The sequence below is a fragment of the Ictalurus punctatus genome, unplaced genomic scaffold, assembly GCF_001660625.3.
Source record: "Ictalurus punctatus breed USDA103 unplaced genomic scaffold, Coco_2.0 Super-Scaffold_100046, whole genome shotgun sequence".
Taxonomy (NCBI): Eukaryota; Metazoa; Chordata; class Actinopteri; order Siluriformes; family Ictaluridae; genus Ictalurus; species Ictalurus punctatus.
Genome location: NW_026521087.1, coordinates 2,724,369 through 2,748,231, shown reverse-complemented (window position 1 = coordinate 2,748,231; position 23,863 = coordinate 2,724,369). Strand labels below are relative to the sequence as shown.

Sequence of the window (23,863 nt, the reverse complement as noted above, 5' to 3'; positions counted from 1 at the left end):
GCTGAGAAATATAATGTAACTTTTCACCAGCAAAGCTATTTTTTTTGTTGCAGACAAAGTTGCAGACAGCACCGGCAAGAAGTGTCTGTGTGTACGAATGTGTGTTCACGAATGTCTCTGTATGCCCGAGTGTCTGTGCGTGTGAGTATGTTTGTGTGTGCATGTAGGCTGCGCGTTGATTTAGAAATGCTCACAGTGATCAAACTGACTGGAACTACCTGTGCAATAAACGGTTATAATGCACACCTTCCAGCCATTCAGAATCCAATATTCACACTGACCATGGTATAAATGTAATTAATGCTTAAGATTCATAATAACCTTACGATATGTATTGCTTTCTTCCAATGTTCATAGAAACCTCTTCACGGCTAAAGCTGCAGAGATGGAGGTTGAGGGGACCATGAAGAGGTGGCTCCAGCTGGCATCAGATCGAGAGTGCGGGCGCAAGAGAAGACTTTTGAAAACTTTTGCAAAAAGAAGGTATTTAGAGTGTTTTAACTGTGGTGTCTTTATAATATGAACATTTTAAAAAATTAACAGTCTATTTTTGATTGTTTATAAAAGTCCTTGCTGTTTTTAAATGGTTGAATTTGTGTGTGTGTGTGTGTGTTGGTAGCTGGGTGGGTATACAGTTGCGGTCTGAAGTTTACATACCCCTTGCAGAATCTACAAAATCTTAATACTCTTAACAAAATAAGATTGATCATAAAAATCCTAAGTTTCTTATTTAGTACCGCCATGAATAAGCTATTTCACATAACAGATGTTTACAAATAGTCCACAAGATAATAGCTGAATTAATCAAAATTACCCCCATTCAAAGGTTTACACACGTTTGATTCTTAATACTGTGTGTCGTTACCTGAATGATCCAGGACTCTTTTTATGTGTTATGATAGTTGTTCATGAGTCCCTTGTTTGTCCTGAGCAGTTAAACTGCCCACTGTTCTTCAGAAAAATCCTCCAGGTCCTTCACAGACTTTGCTTTTCCTGCATATTTTAGCCCTTTCCAGTAGCGGTTATATGATGTTCCGATCCATCTTTTCACACTGAGGACAACCGAGGAACTCATACACGACTATTCCAAAAGGTGCAAACATTCACTGATGCTCAAGAACGTAACAGCATGCATTAAGAGCCTGGCTGTAAACATTGTAAACAGGATGATCATGTAAATTGTTTTGTCTTCTGGGATACTTCTTCTATGCTGTATTAACCATCTTTCTGTAATAAACCCTTTTCACCTCAGAGGATGAGTCTGCAAGTGTTGTCTAATTTCCATGACACAACTCAGTTTTTACATTTTTTTATTTTATTTTTAAGAAAAATAATTAAAATTCAATAACCTTTTGACTGTATGAGGTACCGGTAAATGAGAAAAAACATAGTACTACTTTCATAAAATGTCATGTGCAGCTTGATGCTAATTATAGTAATGTATAGTAATTCTGAGTCTTGAACAGTAAACTCTCAAGTGTCATTGTCATGTCACAGCAAACCAGTGACTCCGTTTCCCAGAATGCACCTCAGACTACAAACATGGCAAACACAAACTACAACTCCGAACCAACACACCGACGTTGTTAACCTTCTCCAGAATACTAATCAGACAAACCTGTTATCAGTGAACCCACTACATTAGAGAAGGAAATACTGGATGTGAAGTGTAGTAGTGCTACTGTGTGTGAATAGACTATCAGTTTAGATACTGACCCTGAACACTACTAACATGCAGTGCTTTCTTGGGGTGGTGCTGAAGTTGGAATTGAACCGGTAAGAAAGATATTAGAGAGAGGCTTCCTTACACTCCTGAGGATGTTCAATTAGAACCCGCACCAAACTCCCCTGATTCAAGTCATCAGCTAATTAAGTGTCCTGCACGAGCTGAGGTGGGTGCTTTAGAGCAGATAAAACACCAAATGTGTTAGATAAGAGTTCAGAGCCTTTGTTCTAGACACATGATTTAGAGTGGAGACTTAGGCTTAGACCTGAGCTTTGGAGTTATTCTGATTATAGGTTTCAGTGAGGAAGTGACTGAAGTTAAGGAGAGGAACTGAAAATAAAGTTATAGTCTTTCTGAGTAAACAGAATAAGGCTATATTAGTGTTACGGGGGAAAAAATAAGCTTGTAGCAGTGCTGATGAAATACATGTACATGTCAAAAACTGCTAGAATGCTTTTTGGCCACAGCTGCTGTAAACCCACATACATCCTAGAGATGAAACTGTTCTGTAATGAGGGATGGGCTAAAATTCCTCCAAGCTGACGTGCAGGACTGATCAACAGTTACCGGAAACGTTTGTTTGCAGTTGCAGTTGGCCCATGCCAGATTTCTTGTTGTCTGGTGGAATGACCCGGTCACCCTCTTACCACAAATGGGTATACCACTAGCTTGGCCTGGGGTAGTGTGGCCGAGTGGTCCAAGGTGCTGGCTTTAGGCTTCAGTCTCTTCGGGGGTGTGGGTTCAAATCCCACCGCTGCCAGGGTACTTAGCTTATGGTGGGTGATGTCTTGTCTCCAAAGGCTTTATGCAGGTTTTTCTCATGCTATACACCATGTAACATGCTGCCTCACGAACGTCCCAATTCATGCCCCCCTTTTCCACAGTTGTTGTGTATATCCAGGTAAGAATAAAAATTACATTTCCATCCATCCATCTTCTATACCGCGTAATCCTTCTCAGGTCACGGGTAAAAGTTACATTTTCAAAAGAAATTTAACTCGCTGAGACGTGCAGTCCATAGGTAGTCGGTACCTAGCTGCCCAAGGACTGGATTGCATTGCGATGGCTCAATTAGGGAATTGTCCCGTTCTGTGAGACCTTTGGGCCGTCTCGCCGCATCGTCACCCTTCAGTTTATATGACGGCACAACTCGTACCTGAAGACTTGACTAAAATCTATTTGAGAAGCAGCCATCTAGTCAGCTAACATTAAACCCTAATTTACATAGTTTTTGTTAAAAGCAACAGGCCTCAGACAAGGTGGCCGAGAGGTTAAGGAGATGGACAGCTAACCCGTTGTGCTCTGTATGCATGGGTTCAAATCCCATCCTCGTCACAAACTTGTTACTTTGCCTCCTCTTTACAACAATGGCTGGCTTTCTTGCAACAATGTCTGTCTCACACCTATAAGGCCTACAAACGGAAAGCTTTGTACAGGTCCCTGAGCTAGCACTACAGAGGGTGGAGAAATGTGAAAAGCTAGCACTGTGGCTATGTGTTTTGCAACCGTGAGCTGTATTTCAATGCTTTTTGGCCACAGCTGCTGTAAGGCTCTTGCGTCTCTGGAGGTCCGTCAACGCAGAACGCATTCCGCAGTGCAGACAACAGTGGCAGAGAACCTGCACCGACACCTCTTGTTTGCTCCACACACTGGGATGTAATTTCATATGCGTGAACTATGTCTGCAAGAGGTTAAGGTGATGAACTGCCAAACCGTTGGGCACAGCCCATGTGGGTTTGGATCCTATTTTTCTTGTAAAGACCTTGCTTAAGCACATTCTGTAAAGGAAGCGTGCATGGTGCAGACATTGTTGGCGTCTGCATGAGCAGTTAGTCTGAAGGGGAAATTAGGGTCAGTTGTTTTCAATCAACGGGATGACAATCAGGTGTGAGTGAGCACCCTGTCTTATTTGTAGAACAGGGATCTATCAAAGTCTGATCTTCACAACACATGTTTGTGGAAGTGTATCATGGTATGAAAAAAAGGAAATTTGTGAGGATCTCAGAAAAAGAGTTGTTGATGCTCATCAGGCTGGAAAAGTTCAAAAAAAAAAAAAAACATCTCTAAAGTGTTTGGACTCCACCAGTCCACAGTCAGACAGATTGTGTACAAATGAAGGAAATTCACGAGCATGGTTACCCTCCCCAAGCGTGGTCAACCAACAAAGATCACTCCAATAGCAAGACATGTAATTGTCCACGAGGTCACAACGGATCCCAGGGTAACTTCTAAGCAACTGAAGGCCTCTCTGGCATTGGCAAATGTTAATGTTCATGAGTCCACCATAATGAGTACACTGAACAACAATGGAGTGCATGGCAGGATTGAAAGGAGAAAGCCACTGCTTTCCATAAAGAACATTGCTTCCCGCACGCAGTTTGCTAAAGATCACATGGACAAGGCTACTGGAAAAAACGTTTTGTGGACAGGTGAGACCAAACTAGAAATTTTTGGTTTAAATGAGAAGGGTTCTGTTTGGTGGAAGGAAAACACTGCATTCCAGCATAAGACCCGTATCCCATTTCTGAAAAATGGTGGTGGTAGCATTACAGTTTGGGCCTGTTTTGCTGCATCTGGGCCAGGACGGCTTGCCATCATTGATGGAACAATGAATTCTGAATAATACCAGCAAATTCTAAAAGAAAATGTCAGGAAATCTGTCCGTAAAATGAATCTCAAGAGAAAGTGGGCCATGCAGAAAGACAATGCTGGCCCAAATTTAGCCTATTACCCAAAAACACTTAAAATTAATATATAGAAGCAAATACTCACATCTGTGAACCCAGTTGGAGATAGAAAAAAAGACACCAATGAGAATTCTCAGAAGTGATCTGACACCTGTATTTACACAGTAGATAACCAATATATTTCAGAAAGACTATGATATCAATACCGATAGGGTTAAAAAAGAGCTCATCTACATTACCATTATGTTTTGAAAGAGGCTTATCAAATTTACCATTATGTTTTTAAAGAGGCCTTTCTGGATACCATTAGGATTGAAAGTGGGAGAGAGACGAAACAATTTAGAGAGACCTTGGTCTCATTATTATCTCGCGGGGGCAGCTTGACTCAGCTACCCTTATAAATGGCTCCTCATGGTTTTCTCTTAAAATTAAGGCCGCCGTCGTCTGAGACAAGAATCTTCACCATCTGAATTATGAGTAAGTCTCTTTAACATTTTTCTGTATTTCTGGTTTATAATTTATTTTCATATTTTCTCTATATCTCTATTTTATATATAGTTATACTGCTTGCAAATTGTTTACTGTACTTCCTACTTCATAATATCATTATATTACCCTTCTAATATCCTACATATCCTACTACTCTTTATATTACCCTTATAATATCTTAATACTCCTTTTTATTATTCTTATAAAGTTATAATGTTGTGTGTGTGTGTGAGAAAGAGAGAGACAGAGAGAGTGTGTGTGTGTGTGTTATGTCTGCATGCCTGCCCTTGACTGTATGAGAGTGTGTGTTTGCACTCCTCAGCTCTTATACTTCTCTGTGACTAATAAACCATAGTGTGTTACTCTTAAAAGATCTTAAAGTGTGAAAACAATTCGTCAATATCCGCCTAATACCGCTTCTGTGTGTCTAGGTGCCCGTCGTCATTTTTTCTTCTCTCCTTTACTGGAGGGGCTGGATTTGGATCTGAACACTCACTATCAGCTCGCGCATCTCACTGCTGACATCATGGTGCTACTTAATATTCTTCGCAGCACCCTCTCTGGAAATGGAAATGCGGGGTCCCCCCCTCTCAGATACAGAATCCACCCCGTGAATGTGTGTATTGACGGCTCTACACAGACAGAGACTCTGCCTGACCATCCCTCCAGCTTTCAGTCTGAGGATGATGTCACCTTCTCTGTTCTGGGCTCTGACCATTCTTCCCTCTTCTCACCTGTCAGTCCGCCGTACTCTCAGTGGTCTCCTTATTTCACCTTTGCTGACTATCCCATGTCCCCAGGACACACCCCATTTTCTTCCCCCTACCGCTCTCCTCAAGATTACACACCCACCTGTGTGTAATTTTCCTGTGAATTTTCAATAAAATTATATATTACTCATACTAGGTCTCCCTCATGTTTATTTCATGTCATTTTTATCCACAACAACAACAACCCTAAGCACACAAGTCGTTCTACCAAAGAATGGTTAAAGAAGAATAAAGTCAATGTTTTGGAATGGCGAAGTCAAGGTCCTGACCTTAATCCAATAGAAATGCTGTGGAAGGACCTGAAGCAAGCAGCTCATGTGAGGAAACCCACCCACATCCTAGAGATGAAACTGTACTGTAATGAGGGATGGGCTAAAATTCCTCCAAGCTGACGTGCAGGACTGATCAACAGTTACCGGAAACGTTTGTTAGCAGTTGTTGCTGCACACCAAGGTCACACCAGATACTGAAAGCAAAGGTTCACATACTTTTGCCACTCATAGGTATGCAATATTGGATCATTTTCATCAATAAATAAATAACCATGTGTAATATTTTTGTCTGGTTTCTTTAATTAGGTTCTCTTTATCTACTTTTAATACTTGTGTGAAAATCTTACGATGTTTTAGGTCCTGGTAATGAAGATGTATAGAAAGTTTTAAAGGGTTCACAAACTTTCAAGCACCACCGTAAGTGGGATGTCAGGTCATAGCAGAAGAGCTCTTCCGCAAACACTACCGATGTGACCGTGGACCATGGGGTCTTAAGCCTAGACGAATCGCGTCCAAAAGACCACGCCTTAGCTCTGTCTTCAGCTGGAAATGGTTAGATGTCTTCGCCAGAGCTGGTTAAGGCACTTGAGTCTCACAACAGCCCATTTGTCGCACCCATGCCAGATTTCTTGTTGTCCGGTGGAATGACCCGGTCACCTTCTTACCACGGACGGGTAAACCACCACGTCGGCCTGGGGTAGTGTGGCCGAGTGGTCCAAGGCGCTGGGTTGAGGCTCCAGTCTCTTCGGGGGTGTGGGTTCAAATCCCACTGCTGCCAGGGTAGTTAGCTGAAAGTAGTTCTACTTAACTTTCCCAGAGCAGAAAGTAGTTATGCTTAACTTTTCCAGTTAATTCTCAATGGTAGTCCTTATCACTACGGATGCAATATATATTTCGCCACGTGTTGATTCCATGGCGCTGTTCCGAAGCTTGGTGTTTTTTTTTTTTTGTTTGTTTGTTTGTTTTTTTGAAGATCTACATTTTGAATTGCCTCCGCTATCACGAAAACCAGTTAATACTTTATTGGCTTTATTTTTTCGGCTTTCATCTCTTTTTGTTTATTTCTTTTTTCCGCAGACAGCGATTAACATTCATCATTTTACCTGAGAAAAAAAGCGCTATTAGGCGGCAGGTAAAGTGAACTATACACTTACATTTACATTTATTCATTTAGCAGACGTTTTTATCCAAAGTGACTTATAAATAATAAAATTGCTTATTTACTCAAAAGAAACATCGGTATATTATGAATATCATTTGAATGGTTTAAACTATATATGTAGTGTCCATTCAGGAATATCATTATACGTTTGTATGCCGAGTGAAATTGTCTACTGTTCAGTGTCTGTTGTTTGTTCAGTAGTCAAACACACACTTAAAATAAAGTCTTTTGGTAACAAGTGAGCAGATCACACAATTATGTTAGATTAAGTTAGAATATATTAGAGTAGATGTGTATCTTTTCAATAGTTGTATAATTAAACTTTGGGTCATTGATCTTTTACTCTAACATGAAACCTGTCAAGTTATTTTAAAAGAATCAGTTACCATAATTTTACTTTACAAAACAATACATAACTATGTAAATTCTTTTTATAAATTTATTTATGTTAATTGTTCATATCTATGGGTATTATTCAGGCCATCAGCATGAAGAAAAAACAATTCCCTGGGAGAATCAATGTGTCCTTCAGGAGAGGCCCATCAGGTGATTTACTTCGGGGCTCATCTGAAGAGGCAAGAAGCATTAAAGACAATCCTTCTTTGCAAGAGAATTCAACACCTCAAAGAAAAGATGTGGTCAGGAACAATACAGCCACCCGCTCCGTTCAATCCACCTGCTAGTGGTGTTCCTGAAGACGTACCTCTGACGCAGGCAGCAGTTGAGAAGACACCAAAAAAAACAAATTAGATCCTGTTTAGCTTGTGGTCAGCCAAATTCTCATTACATGGGTGATGGCTCCTCTGTACATTTCTTTTAGCAGGCTGGTGATCTTAAATACTTCTACTGCTCCAGGAAAGTCTTTGAGGCATACTCTGCAGAGGGCCATCTGGTCATCTGTGCAGGTTCTGCCACCAGCCACTAAAACAAGGACCCAATAACCCTCATATCCACACTGGTTTCCCTGGAGCAGCAGGCAGATACATTTACTGTTTTTCTAAAGTGCTCTCCCTGTATCAGGCACAGGGAATGAATGCAGAGACGACATGGGCAGAGTTTAAGCAGTCCTCATTCTATGAGGCTGAGAGGCAGAGGTGGATTGTTGAAAAGAGAAAATAACTTTGTTGTGAAACACAGTATTTAAGGTCTGTGCATGGCATGTCTGATTGCAAGCCAAGCACAAGGTTTGATTTTGGTAAATAGTTACAAATCTTGTGTAATACTGTAGTCCATGAATCTCATTCTACGTCTTCTGTGTTCTCTCTCTCTCTCTCTCTCTCTCTCTCTTTACCATTGTGTAATTGTGTATAGACAACATTGTATTTAAAAAAACAAAACAAAATTGTCCTGTGTATTTGTAAATATGTTTTATCTAGTTTGTATTTGTAAATGTTTTAAAATCTTAGTCCTTATTTGGAATACATTTTCAATAACTTACTATATATAACACACTCTGCATATATTATTTAGATACTTATTTTAATTTTGACAAACTGTTAATTTCACATTCTTCTTTAACAGTTAATTTTACACACTGAAAGAGTATCGGAATAGTAAATGTTGACAATGCCGCTTTTAAAAAATTACATAGATACAATATGTAACAGATAATATAATATAAATATTTGAACGGATGTTTTTATGTTAGGTTCGTCCGACCCTCCTCCTGGATTTTCCTCGCTTTCTATTGGCTAGTCAGCGCTCTACACCTACGTGTGACTGGCCCCCGCGTGGCAGGTGAGAATTCTACCACTGAACCTCCAATGCTTATCTTAAAAATCCATGGACTTCGCAGAGTGTGATTTAAAGCTGAGTATTGTGCTGCTTCAGCAATTTGGCTTAAAATTCTAAAGGAGAATCTCTTCCATATTTCAGCAGCATGGAGTTTGTCCATTACCCTAGTTTTGGGCGGAATTGATAAGGCTTGTGAAGTGCTTTGGTTGAAGGCTCAAGCAACACAAACGTCTCCAAAACTCAGTTGTGCATTGGCCTGGAATCTAACCCGGACTTCACAGAGGGCGCTTTCCAGGTAAGTATTGTGCTGACTCAGCAATTTGGTTTCAAAATTGACAAGGAGCATCCTAAGGCTCTTGTATATTTGAGCAACATGGACTGTGTCTGCTACCCTTTTTTGTCTGGCTCTTTCCTTCATCAAGAAGGCAAGAATAATGATGCGCTTGACTCGAGGTTGCAGCTTGTAATTCCCCACCTCCAAGCAGGAAAACGCAAAGAAAACGCACCCTCAACTTGAAATTGCCATTCGTCAACAGTGGGAAGTCTCCTCATCTACCAGTTCCATCCCTGTTCATCGAGTGACGTCGAGTCAGCATGACAGATTCTGAACTCACAAAGTGGCACTTACCTTAGTGGTTATTTGCTTTAGATCAGGGTTGTCCAGTCTTATCCAGAACGGGCCGGTGTGGTTGCAGGTTTTCATTCTAACCAAGCAGAAGCCACACTTTAGTCTATTGAAAGCCAAGATCGGCGGATCAAACAATTGGAATCAGGTGTGGCTCCTGCTAGATTGGAACGAAAACCTGAAGACTGGACAACGCTGCTTAAGACCAATCAGCATATAGACATATTTGCTTATTAAATAAAAAACATTGACTATATAGATGGCTGATTGCAGAAAATGTACACCTCTCAACACAGTTTGCATGCTAACTTGTCGCTAACAAAAGACACACGGAGAGACCCCATCTTCTTACATTTTCTCCCCTGTTCACGGGTCAAACGTGCCCTGATGGATAATGATGTGTTTACAAACAGCAAAGAACCACTATCAGTACAAGTGGGAAGCAGAAAGAGATCTAAGAGGCCTACAGAGAAGACTATGTCACATTCAGTTGACCAATTTATTTTCAGGTAGATGATTGCTTCCTTTTGTGCCAACTACCACAAAGTAGCACTTGAACCTTCAAGTTACAATCCGTGTATCCGTGGTGAACAAAAGTTTAAGTATGTGCTCTTCTCATCAGAAGACCATAGGCAACAGCCAAAGGGCTGCCCTGTCGTGGGTTCTGTAGTGTAGTGGTTATCCTGTTTGCCTCACACGCAAAGGCCAGTTGCAGATAGGTGTAGGTGGCAAACACATCCAAATCACCAGGCAAAAAACATGAACAAGAAAGAGGGAGAAGGTCGGTTGAACAGCAGAGTTACCAGGGTGACATCAGAATTTGGAAACTTCTGAACCAAAAACAAGATCATGAATTTACTATTACGTAATAAAAAGTCATGCAGTGAATAAGACACCAAACTGCATATGTTTGAAACACAATGTATATTTGTTTAATAATGAAGAGACAAAATACAACCATTCAAAATGTTAAAATATCCAAATATTTAAATGTTTGATATTGAAAATATGAAACTCTCCATTATGTTTGGTGTAAAGTTGATCACTCAATGCTTTCCGCTGGCTTGTCATTGAGTGTGATTCTCATTCTGAGATGTTTTTGTCATCAGGATGGTTTTAAACCTAATGAGCTCATATTTCACACTAAAAACTGCTTTCTTTTAGTAGCAGAAGGATGAGAAGCAGCAGCTCTTTGGTGAAAAGTCAGTTTCAGTTTGTGGGAAATGCCCTGCCCTCCGGGGCAAAACTGTTTTTTTAAGCTGATTAAACAAGTATGTGTGACTTTTTATTTTATTGGAAAAGGGGGAAATCATTCTGACTTTAATTAGACACTTTTAATGAACTCAGTCACATTAGGATCTGACAGCAACAAAAGAAAAGCGAAAGTGATGTGAAAGGTGTGTGAAATTAAAAAATTAGTAATACTCCTTAAAGGTCTAAATGAAATCAAATACAATTCATAAATCATAGTGCAAAGAATATAGTGCAATACGAACATAAAGTGCAAGCCTAGATTATGTGTAGGCACATGAAAAAAAATGTATTTAATCTAGATTTAAAGATATTTACATCTGTGGCACATTTAACATCGACTGGGAGCTGATTCCAGTTTATTTCAGCACAAAATCTAAACACTGCTCCATGTGTGGAGCTATATTGGAAATAGTGTGGTGGGATGCAGACCTAGTCTTAGATCATATAATACAGCTCTCCTTGTAACGTTCCTTGATGAGCTGACATCAAGGATCTGAAAATGGTGCCAAGGTCACTGCAAAAAAAGTCATTAAAATCTTTTACACCCCTGCTGTAATGTGTGGGAGTGTTGAGTAACTGCCGTGACGCTTGGGGGCAGTAATGAGCGTTAAGGTTGCTTTTCACCTCCAGACGGAACTCGCGAACAAACGCAGCTACGCTCTAATTGGTGGAGCTCCTGGATGAGCTGCTATTTAATTGGTGTAGCGCTTTAGCTAGAGTTTTAGTTTCTTCCGTGTTTGTCTCAGAGTTGTAATGGTCGAGGCTTTCCGGTGATGCGCGTGTTTGTGTTTATTCATTCAGCATGAGTGCTTACTGAAGTTATGTCTAACAACTTATTCCTTGCATCCCTGCATGCTGGTCAATAATTAGTAAAACATTTCTGACATTTGGTTTTTGTCCGTGTGTGATTAAGAGAGACATAAGGAGAATTTCCAAACTAAAGAAACAAACGCAGCAAAAATGCCTCACAATCTGTTATAATCTAATGAACAAAATACAATATTAAAAACACAGTTTATTAACTGATTCCAAACAACCAGGAACAAAAAGAGTTACAGTTGACTAAACTGTGACATATTTAACTGGTATATCCAAAAAGGAGAGAGAAAAAAAGGAAAGTGACAAACGGTAAACATGTCTTATCCGTGTAATCATTATAGATGCAAACAAAGCCCTTAGATTGTAAAACAGTACACATCCATTGAAAACAAATTAGAGGAAGGGTATATAGCCTGTGGCACAAACAAAGCTTAACCCTAATTTTCACCAAGCCTTATTTACAAAACCAACGAGTGATAAACCAATTCTTTTTTCCCCATCTTTTAACCAAAGGTGTGCTTAATTCACAATTCCAGGGTTTATATAATCTTTAATTCGTATTGTAAACAGTGAGCATTATGGCTGTTAAGTAAACTGTCAATTCAGCACTGTAGGTGATGACGCAGTTAGCAGAGGTGTTAATTCACGACTGTAAAAGTAAACTCAGCATTTGATGTGTTCAGTCAGTACTGGGGATTTTGGCTGTAGGCTGCAAGTGAAAAACAGAAAATGTGCTCAGAACAGTTGTACATTACAGCATCCATTAGTTATGGATCACTGAACTTCTTTTAGAAATATCTCAGAATATGACATTTGTCTAATTTGATTAAGAATTTTTTTTTATTTAAAATTAGAATAAACAAGTTTTTACAATTTTGAAATATAAAAACAAAAAAAGGAAATGTTCAACATTTTCAATGATTGATGTTCAAGATTCTGCACTATTTCTAGGTAAATGTGCAGATCCCTGGTTAGTTTAGATTTGCCATTAGCCAAGAAAATCCAGGATCTCCCAGTCAATGTCCTCCAGAGTCTGATTAGCTTCCTGTGCATGACCCATCTCCTCGGTGATGCTGTGCTGGCGGCAGAGCGTCTGAATCTTTGTGTAGCATGTTCCTCCATCTGGGAGGGAAAGAGAATGATATAAACAGTGGTTTAAACACAAATTTTACAAGGCACGTTGAGTATCTTGTTTGAGTTCTCACCTGAGCCCTTGGACAGTTCTCCATAGTCATCGAGGTACAGGAAAAGAACCTGATTCTCCCTCACCCTGTAAAAGACAGCAGAGGCTCATGTACTGCAAGCTAGGACTTGACAATACCTACAAATGCTGTATATTCACAACCATAAATGTTAATTCAGCAGGAATGTCTCAACTCCAGGCCTATTGCTGGATTACTGAGATGTTGAGTGTTGGGAGGAAAGGAAGCTTGAAACTGTGTAGGATGGAGTGTTTCTAGGACAGGGTGGAGGCCCACTAGTATAAGAAGTCATGTATTAATAAATGAAGAAAATGAATGTAGTTTTTTAAACATTTTGGAGAATGCTTGTTATGTAACATAATATTTGACCAGTTAATTGATTATTACGTCCTCTTTCAATAATAAACTGTATTCCTTGCTTATAAATAGTTTATTATGGAACTTCAAATTAAAGTGTTATTTGGAGTATTTTTAGCAAGCTGCTGTTATTTTTCTTATTTAGTAGCTTTACAGCTTCCTTCCCAAAATGAGTAACCCATGTGTGAGGGATAATTGCTGACTAATTCACACCAATGCCCAGCCCTGATATAAACAGGCAATGCACCTATAAGACATGGCAAGCAACACAGATGTGTCTTCCTTCTAACCTGAGGAAAATGCTAACACCAGCTCAGCAAACAAAGGTGTGTGCAGTACACGCTCCAACGTCCTCACCCTCCAGCTCAGTCTGGCAGCAGCTGCTCTGAGAACACAGCATCGTGCCACACACCAAGCACAGAGTTTGAGCTCAAGACTTAACTCCATCTGACTTAGGACAGCTACAAAAACAATGGAGGTTATAAACACAAAAGCAATAACTAGAGATGTCCACCAGAATTCTATTCTATTAAGCAGATACTGGGTATAAATGAATGCAACTCAGAGTACACACACTCACGTGAAGCTGAAAGCCTAGTTGATCAGTGCACAGTAATCCTCTGGTACATCAATTAGCTTATTGGATTCCCGAGGAAAACTACACACACACACAAAAAAAAAACACTGAAACCATTCAGTCTTAACCCTCTTACCCCTAAGTTCCCACAGTATTATGTCCCATAACCCTATATTCCCCAGAGAAACAGCACGCCAACCCTGAGTTCCTGGGCCAAAATCAGCATTTTAATTTGAACATTTTTAGGCCTTGAAACAACTTATAATAATGTATTTGTGTAATATTACTTTGAAAATGAAGCAGTTCAGTGTTTTTACTCCACTTAGAGCACAATTCTTAACTAGAGAAGTTATGAAAAATGCTCGCTAAAATCCTTCTAATCATTTAAAAATACTATACAAGCGTCAGCGTGGTCAATGCATTTTAGCGCCAAAAGTCAACTTTCTGGTGATAATCAGACCAGCAGGTAGTGTTTTCACGAATGCACAGAGATGGTCAGGTTATGACTCCAGACCCCTGCAGTGTCAGTCGCACTGGTTGATGCTGAAGATGAAGACGGATCAGGGTCTGAATCATGAGTTTGCATCACTATCAGTTTCGGTTTCAACATCACCTGAACTTTCACTGCTGTCACTATCTAGAATCCTCGCTCTCGCCTGTGTAACTGTGTATGTCCCCCCCCCCCACGGTTTTAGATGTACCTGTGTTCACTGTAGGTGTAACTTTAGCTGGAACACGATTAGCTTTTCACTTTGGCATTTTTAGTTCACTTCTACTATTACACCAATATTCACGCTTGGATCATCTTCATTGTAATGACAGCGTAATGTTGTAATCACATCGTGATGTCATGACTTCAACCTTCCAGGTAAAAAAATAATAATTAAATAAGTAAGGAATCATAGCAGAGCAATGCCAGTACACCGGCCTCACGGGGATAACGTTTACGTTTAGGCCGCTATATTGGCCTTACGGGGTAAGGGGGTTAAAACCACCATTTCAAAGCAAAGTCCAGAAGGCTATAGATAAGAACAAAGAATGATCACCTTATAAGGGTTTCAGGTGACTGGAGACATTGTTGCATGCCTGGATGTGAGCACCACCTGCAGGACAAATGGACACAACACACTCAACCCATTACAAAACAATCAATGACGTGTACACATGATATGGCATCATCAGCATTCACAGAAAACCGGTCATTTCTCGGCTCAGTTATGAAGTTTCTTACCCATGAAGCAGGGGATCCAGAAGCTCCTGGTGATTATAATAGAGCTGGAACAGGTTAGGAGGCAGACACATATGCACACAGCACTTCCCATTCCCCAACACCTACAGATAGATAGGGGATAGGGAAAGAACAAGATCAGTTTCACTACATACAATATACTATATACAGTGCATCCGGAAAGTATTCGCAGCGCTTCACTTTTTCCCCATTGTTATGTTACAGCCGTATTCCCACATGGATTAAATTCATTATTTTCCTCAAAATTCTACAAACAATACACCATAATGACAACATGAAAGAAGTTTGTTTGAAATCTTTTTATGAGTATGAAATTTCTGAAAAAAAAAAAAAAAAAAAAAAAAAAAGCACATGTTTATAAGTATTCACAGCCTTTGCGCAATACTTTGAAGCACCTTTGCTCGGCATCTCTAATAAGCAGTAAGTTTTGACAAAACTCAAAACTGTCACAGCTCGGTCTGATCAGAACTCAAATTCCCAGGATGCAATATTCACTTCTCAGGCACGCATGCGCTCCCCATCCCCGGAGTTCTGATCAGACACACCTGGCACCAATCACACACTAGTACTTAGAGAAGACATCCACCTAGAATCAGCGCGAAGTATACGCTCAGTAGCCTAGTTTGCTGCGTTACCAAGCCGATCTAGTTCGTTGTTTCTTGTGATCCTCGACCCTTGCTTTCTGTCTCGACTACGCTTTCTGGATATCCCCATTTGTATTGTTCGCCCGATTGCTTGACCCTTGCCTACTCTACGACTACGCTTCTTGAACTTCCCGATCCTACGCTGTTCACCCGCCTCCCGCTCCTACTTCCGTACCGTCTCGAGGTTGGTGACAGAATACTTCGCCTATTAATGGAGGTAGCGGGAGATCGTTGGCCGAACGCCATCGAGGGACATGGCCGGATGCTTAGCGAACATGATCACCATCTCGCCCACCTAACTGAGCAGGTAGCTCGGTTAAATGAAGCTGCGCAGCCTCCTACGGTGCCGACCCCACACTTACCTCCCACTCCAGCGCCAGAGAAGTATGATGGAGATCCCGCACGCTGCCGGGGTTCTTTACTCCAGTGCTCCCTGTTTTTCTCCACGTACGCAGACATGACGGAGAGTCAGAAGATCATTCACTTCATGGAACTTTTAACCAGGAAAGCTCTCCTCTGGGCTACCGCGGAATGGGAACAGGAAGGGAACCATATCAGCATGTTTGAGCAGCTGACATCACGCTTCCGCACGGTATTTGATCACTCTCCAGACAGCCGCGAGACTGGGGAGGACTTATTGTCCATGGCGCAGGGATCACGGAGTGTGGCGGATTACGCCCTCGAATTTCGCATGGTCGCCGCCCGGAGCAGATGGAATGACCCCGCTCTAAAAGCCATGTTTCGCGGGGATTAAATGCTGACATCTTAACGGAGCTGGTGTGCCGCGATGATCTTTTGACCCTCGACTCACTCATCAACGTAGCTATCCGCCTGGATCGTCTACTACGTAGCCGCCGCCCCGGACGCGGTGAGGCGGAAGCACTGAGCACTCTACTGAACCCACGCAGCTGGGACAGGCTCGGGTGAGCATGCAGGAAAGAGAACGACAGCGCCGTGAACACTGTTGTTTCTACTGCGGTGAGAAGGGCCACTTCGTGCAACAATGCCCTCTCAAACAGGGCTCTACCCGAGGGGAAGCCAAAACTGCCAGACCATCTCAGGCAGGGTGAGTTTCGAACCCATTACCCAGCACTCTGTTCAGTCTGCCTTCGTATTGCCCGTTATAGTGGGTTACTCAAGTGTTTCCTGTGTTTTAGAAGCGCTGATCGACTCGGGAGCGGCAGGGAATTTCATTAACCAAGAGACCGTACACCAATATAACATCCCCGTTCGTCCTCTCTACACCCCCCGCCGTGTCCAAGCCATTGATGGGGCCCTCATAGGAGATGGCTTAATCACCCACTGCACCGAACCTGTTAACCTCCGAACCAGTGCCCTTCATCAGGAGAAGATCACGTTCCATGTCATAGTGACGGCTCGGCACCCAGTGGTTCTCGGTCTCCCTTGACTCGAACATCACAGTCCCCAAATTTCATGGAACCAAAGGGAAACCACGCGCTGGTCAGCTCACTGTATTAATCACTGTCTTCAGGTCCCTGTGATCTCCATAGCATTTACCTCTATTGAAAGCCCAGATAAGGCAGATAACGTTCAGATCCCCAGTGTTTACCACGACCTCATAGAGGTATTCAGTAGGAAGAAGGCGAGTGGACTACCTCCCCACCGTGATTACGACTGTGCTATTGATTTGCTCGCAGGCACTACACCACCAAGAGGGAGGGTCTACCCGTTAATGATCACAGAGCAAAAAGCCATGGAAGAGTACATTCAGGAGGCGTTGCACCAAGGGTATATACGACCATCCACTTCTCCAGCGTCCGCGGAATTTTTCTTCGTGGAGAAGAAGGGAGGAGGTTTACGACTGTGCATTAACTACCGAGGACTAAACCAATGTTGCGTCAAGTACCGCTACCCACTCCCTCTAGTACCAGCCACTCTGGAACAATTACGCACGGCCACCATCTTCACGAAACTGGACTTACGCAGTGCATACAACCTGGTCCGGATCCGAGAGGGAGATGAATGGAAGACTGGGTTCAGCACAACTTCAGGCCACTACGAGTATCAGGTCATGCCGTATGGGCTTTCTAACGCCCCCTCAGTCTTCCAATGTTTAATTAACGATGTGTTACGTGACATGCTGGGACGCCATGTGATCGCCTACATCGACGACATACTGATATACTCTGACTCCCGGGAAGAACATGTCCACCACGTTCGCCGAGTGCTACAGCGACTGCTCCATCACCAGTTATATGTTAAAGCTGAGAAGTGTGAATTCCATAGAACCACCATCACGTTTCTGGGACACGTCATCAGCCCCAAGGGGATCTCCATGGACCAAGAAAAGGTCCAGGCGGTAGTAAGCTGGTCCACACCCACGATGATCAAGGAACTACAGAGGTTTCTGGGGTTTGCGAACTTCTACAGGAGATTTATCAGGAATTTCAGTGCCGTCGCCAACCCCCTCACATCCCTGCTAAAGGGGAAACCCAAACGTCTGGCATGGAATTCAACTGCCCAATCCGCCTTCGACAAGCTCAAGAAAGCCTTCACTACTGCACTCCTCATCAAACATCCAGACCCATCCAGACCATTTATAGTGGAGGTGGACGTGTCAGAGACTGGGGTAGGAGCCATTCTGTCCCAACGATTTGGAGAGAAGCCAAAACTTCACCCAGTGGCCTTCTTCTCGCGAAAGCTTTCCCCAGCTGAGAGCAACTACGATGTGGGAAATCGGGAACTCTCCGCAGTTAAATTAGCGCTGAAAGAGTGGAGACACTGGTTAGAGGGGGCTACACAGCCATTTGTCATCTTCACGGACCATAAGAACCTGGAGTACCTTCGCACTGCAAAGCGACTCACACCCCGCCAGGCCCGATGGGCCCTATTCTTCACTAGATTTCAATTCACGTTATCCTACAGACCCGGGTCCAAGAACACAAAAGCGGATGCTCTGACTCGTCTCGATCAGACGGAATGGGTCAACGAGCAGGAGGAGTACATCATTCGTCCTTCATGTGTTATCAGTGCGCTAGAGTGGGAGCTGGACACGGAACTAGAACAGATTCCCCAGTCCCAAGTACCTGTAAAGTGTCCTCCTAACAAACTCTTCGTACCCGAAGAGTACCGCCAAGAACTCATCATCTGGGCACACACGGTACTCGGTACGGGACATCCAGGTACACAACGCACACACCATCTCCTGGAAGAGAAATACTGGTGGCCCAAAATGATAGGAGACATACACAAGGTGGTGAAGTCCTGTTCATCGTGCGCACAGAATAAAGTACCTCGGACCCTCCCCGCTGGGAGGCTCAAGCCCTTATCTATCCCCGAACGCCCATGGTCACACATATCTGTAGATTTTGTAACAGACCTGCCTAGATCCCAAGGAGATACCACAATTCTAGTCGCAGTGGACCGGTTCTCCAAGTCCGTACATTTCATTCCCTTACCCGCTCTCCCCACTGCATTCAGGACAGCTGAACTTCTATTCCAGCATGTGTTCAGGTATTACGGCATTCCTGAGGAGATTGTCAGTGACAGGGGCCCGCAGTTTACCTCCAGAGTGTGGTTCAGCTTCATGATGAAGATGGGAGTGACAGTAAATCTCACCTCGGGTTATCACCCACAAGCCAATGGGCAAGCCGAATGAGTCAATCAGGAACTGGGGCGATTTCTCCGTACGTTTTGTGCCAATAACCCAGAGGATTGGAGCAAGTTCTTGCCATGGGCCGAGTATGCCCAGAACTCACTACATCATTCGGCTACCAATCTCACCCCTTCCAGTGCGTGCTCGCTTACCAACCCCCACTGTTCCCGTGGAACGCAACTCCCACCGCAGCTCCGGCCGTTGACCACTGGTTCAAACGTAGTGAGCGTGTCTGGGCGGACAGCCACCGACGCCTGAGGGAGACCTCAGACATGTACAAACACAAAGCAGATCGACGCCGCAAGGAACACCCTGATTACCAACCCGGCGATCGGGTGTGGTTGTCCACAAAAGATTTGAGACAAGTGCATGGCTGTAAAAAACTAGCACCGAGGTACACGGGACCATTCAAGATCCTCAGGCGAGTCAATGACGTCCCCTACCGTCTGGAACTGCCACGACACAGTCGCATCTCTCCTTCATTCCACGTATCACGTCTCAAACCTGTTGTCAACGGTCCTCTAGCCACTGAAGTACCAGCTGAAACTCCCCCGACCCTTCTGGAAATTGATGGACAACCAGCTGATCGCGTCAGGAACATCCTCAACTCGAGACACAGGAGGGGCAAGCTGGAGTATTTGGTCGAGTGGGAGGGTTACGGACCTGAGGAACAGTGCTGGGTTCCCAGGCAGGATATACTTGATCCACAGCTTACCAAGGACTTTCACACAACTCATCCTCATCTCCCAGGTCCACGACCCCGGGGGAGGCCAAGAAAGAACTCTGCTCCCAGAGTGAGCCCTTTGGGGGGGGTTCTGTCACAGCTCGGTCTGATCAGAACTCAAATTCCTAGGATGCAATACTCACTTCTCAGGCACGCATGTGCTCCCCATCCCCGGAGTTCTGATCAGACACACCTGGCACCAATCACACACTAGTACTTAGAGAAGACATCCACCTAGAATCGGCGCGAAGTATACGCTCAGTAGCCTAGTTTGCTGCGTTACCAAGCCGATCTAGTTCGTTGTTTCTTGTGATCCTCGACCCTTGCTTTCTGTCTCGACTACGCTTTCTGGATATCCCCATTTGTATTGTTCACCCGATCGCTTGACCCTTGCCTACTCTACGACTATGCTTCTTGAACTTCCCGATCCTACGCTGTTCACCCGCCTCCCGCTCCTGCTTCCGTACCGTCTCGAGGTTGGTGACAAAAACATGACAACTCAGACACAAAACCATTGCTATTCACAAAAAAAAGTCTACTAAATACTGAAACAGTATAAAAAAACAAATAGTAAATAAAAAACACATGGACTGCAGCATGTATAGAAACATTTCTTTAGGATTAAATTTAAGCACTTTTTAAAAAATTGTGTTCAAACCCCAAAAAAAATAATCTAATGCTGTTGGCTGCAGTGAATTACTCTGACAGCCCCATTATTGACTCCCACACAACTGTGCCTGACAGCACACTCAATAAAAACATCCCAAAAGAACATTCATACTGATAAACACGTTATTACTCATTTGTAAGAACGAGGGTTAATAAACACACACAAATGACAACATAACAGAGATCACCATCTATTGTTAAGTTGTACGTTGTAAGTTGTTCATAAGTATTCACAGCCTTTGCTCAATACTTTGAAGCACCTTTGGCACCAATTACAGCCTCAAGTCTTTTTGAGAATGATGCTACAAGCTTGGCACACCTATTTTTGGACAGTTTCTCCCATTCTTCTTTGCAGGACCTCTCAAGCTCCATCAGGTTGAATGGGGAGCGTCGGTGCACAGCCATTTTCAGATTTCTGATAAATCTATTTCCTTAGAAAGCTATTAGCCTTTTTCCTAATATGGATCATGCTTGTGTTAATCCATTTTTAATTAGGGCTCTATTGTTTTTAAGATATTTAAAAATAAATGTTTTATGCTTGTTTATTTTTCAATTAACAGTGACCATGAGCAGAGAGATTACATTTAACTGTTTATGACAGACCTCCTGATTAAAGTTTAAATAAAAAAGATTGGTATCTGGATCAGTATCTGTAAATATCATGATCGGTGCATCAGTAATGGACACCATTAAACTAAAGCACTTTGCATCTGACGGGTAAATGAACTCACCCAATCCCAACTGTTGTGGATAAAAATGACATGAAATAAACAGGAGGGAGACCTAGTATGAGTAATATGTAATTTTATTGAAAATTCACAGGACTGGTTGGATTCACACTTTAAGATCTTTTAAGAGTAACAGACTATGGTTTATTAATCACAGAGAAGTATAAGAGCTGAAGTATAAAAGCTTTTTAACTCTATTGGTACTGATATCATAGTCTTTCTGAAATATATTGGTTATCTACTGTGTAAATAGAGTATAAATACTGGAGCTTGAGCTCCGGGTGTCAGATGACTTCTGAGAGTTCTCATTGGTGTGGATCTCGTGTGGTGGAAATAAAATCTGGACCCTTGCTTCTTCTCATTCATGGCTGGTGTCTTTTTTTTCTATCTTCAACTGGGTTTACAGATGTGAGTATTTGCTTCTATGTTGAATTTTAAGTGTCTTTGGGTAATAGGCTAAATTTGGGCCAGTACATCCTACATGAGATTATTCAGATATCTACACAATACACACAGAGCGGTTCGAGAACCGACTCCAGCCCAGAACCATGACAGTGGAAAATGTCTAATAGTGTAGCTTTAAATATATTTAAGAGGAGCAGACTTGACCAGACACTGATGTTTATTGTATTTGTTTACAAGGTGGAACAGGTTAACGGTTGTTTTTTGCAAACAGTCTGTAAAATTAACTGGAAATATTATTTAGTTTATCAGAAGGTAAATTAATGTGTCATGGCTCACACTATGTTCCTAAAGTCTGTCATAATTGACCAGCTCAAGTTCTCACGCCTACTTGTGTTATTGTGGCATGAGAAAATTTAATGTGAAAGTGCAATAAAAAATATGTTGTCACTAAAATCAATTAATAATCGTGATAAATAATCGAGATCTCAATATTGACCAAAATAATCTGGATTATCGTTTTGACCATAATGGTGCAGCCCTAATTCCAAACAAACTTCTTCCATGTTGTCTTTATGGAGTATTGTTTGTAGAATTTTGAGGAAAATAATGAATTTAATCCATTTTGGAATAAGGCTGTAACAACAAAATGTGGAAAAAATGAAGCGCTGTCACTACTTTCCGGATGCACTGTATATGTGAAGTTCAAGTGATCAAGGTTTCCATGTTTTGGCAGAACTGTGTTTCAATCATTTAACAGGTTAGATGAGACAACTCAGCTTTGTGGCCAATCTGATAAATCACCTCACAAATTAAATGGTAAATCTCTTCATTTAAATTAACGTCAGTTGTAGAGGTGTACGGTCAGGTCAACTTTCAATCAGATAACATGTGTTGGAACCCATGGGTCAAATGTAGCTAAGTGAGTTTGTGATGGGGGATGGAAGGGTGGGGAAAATGAAGCACTTACCATTGAGCTCAGGCGGAATGGGAACTCCATTGAGATGGTGGAAGGACAGTGCGGCTCCTCTGAGGAAGGGCAGGATGCCTGCCTTTACACAACGCCAGAGATGCCAACCCGAGCTAGTCTCACGCAGGCTACTAAGACACACATGCACGTGTTAAGATCATTTCTACAGCACTGTAAATGAAAGCTCTGTGACTGAAGTCAAAACAATAATTTTCCCAGGCTCACAAAGGAGGTTTTGATGAATGGGTGTGAAAGAGCTCGTGGGATTGATATTATACTACTACTACGAATAATAATATTTTTGAACCAAAATCATGTTCCTGGTTGGATGCTCGGCATCTCTAATAAGCAGTAGGTTTTGGCAAAACTCAAAACATGACAACTCAGACACAAAACCATTGCTATTATTGACTCCCAAACAACTGTGCCTGACAGCACACTCAATAAAAACATCCCAAAAGAACATTCATACTGACAAACACGTTATTACTCATTTGTAAGAACGAGGGTTAATAAACACACACAAATGACAGCATAACACAGATCACCATCTATTGTTAAGTTGTACATGCTCTAAGTAGAATATGCTCTAACCTGGCACAGAGGTGAGGAGGATCTGGACCAGGTGAGCAACAATGACTAAGTGGAAGAGATGCAGGTGTGCAGTATCCGCACTAAGCCCTGAGGAGTCTAAGCAGTGCAATGCTGAATAGGACAGCACCAGACTCCCCCGACATACAAACACAAAACATGATTCAGAGACTACAGCCAAAGAAACCACAGACACTGACCTGTTAGATAGACAGGTTTAGATTCTGGACAACAATGTTACTCTAATGTGATGCTAATATGCATTTAATAGTGCCTAAAGTATCATTTAACAAGCTTTTCAGCTCACCACTAAGTGGAACATGTCCACATCCAGAATGCAGGGGGAACTTTCCACCTGGGGAGCAAGAACAAGTGCTGCATGGAGCATGCGTGCACACACACACACACACACACACACACATACACACACACACACACACACACACACACACACAGAGAGAGTTAAAGAACTAAAAAAAACTACAAGTGAGAGAAAAATAAATAATGAAATAAATATATCTGCCAACAGTCACATGAAGTGATTTTGCACAGAGGAGAGAGAGGAGACAGTCCAGCATGCAGAGCCAAACCGAGCC

The 23,863-nt window shown here is 42.3% G+C and overlaps 1 non-coding gene and 1 pseudogene across 1 annotated transcript; one reads left to right on the top strand and one right to left on the bottom strand.

Moving 5' to 3' along the window:
• Positions 1-6,640: 6,640 nt before the first annotated feature.
• Positions 6,641-6,722, top strand: trnal-gag (transfer RNA leucine (anticodon GAG)). Its single transcript has one exon. It is a non-coding gene; the product is annotated as a tRNA-Leu (tRNA).
• A 4,999-nt stretch (positions 6,723-11,721) lies between these two features.
• On the bottom strand, positions 11,722-23,413 carry LOC128629966 (E3 ubiquitin-protein ligase UBR2-like; annotated as a pseudogene).
• Between the last annotated feature and the right edge of the window lie 450 nt (positions 23,414-23,863).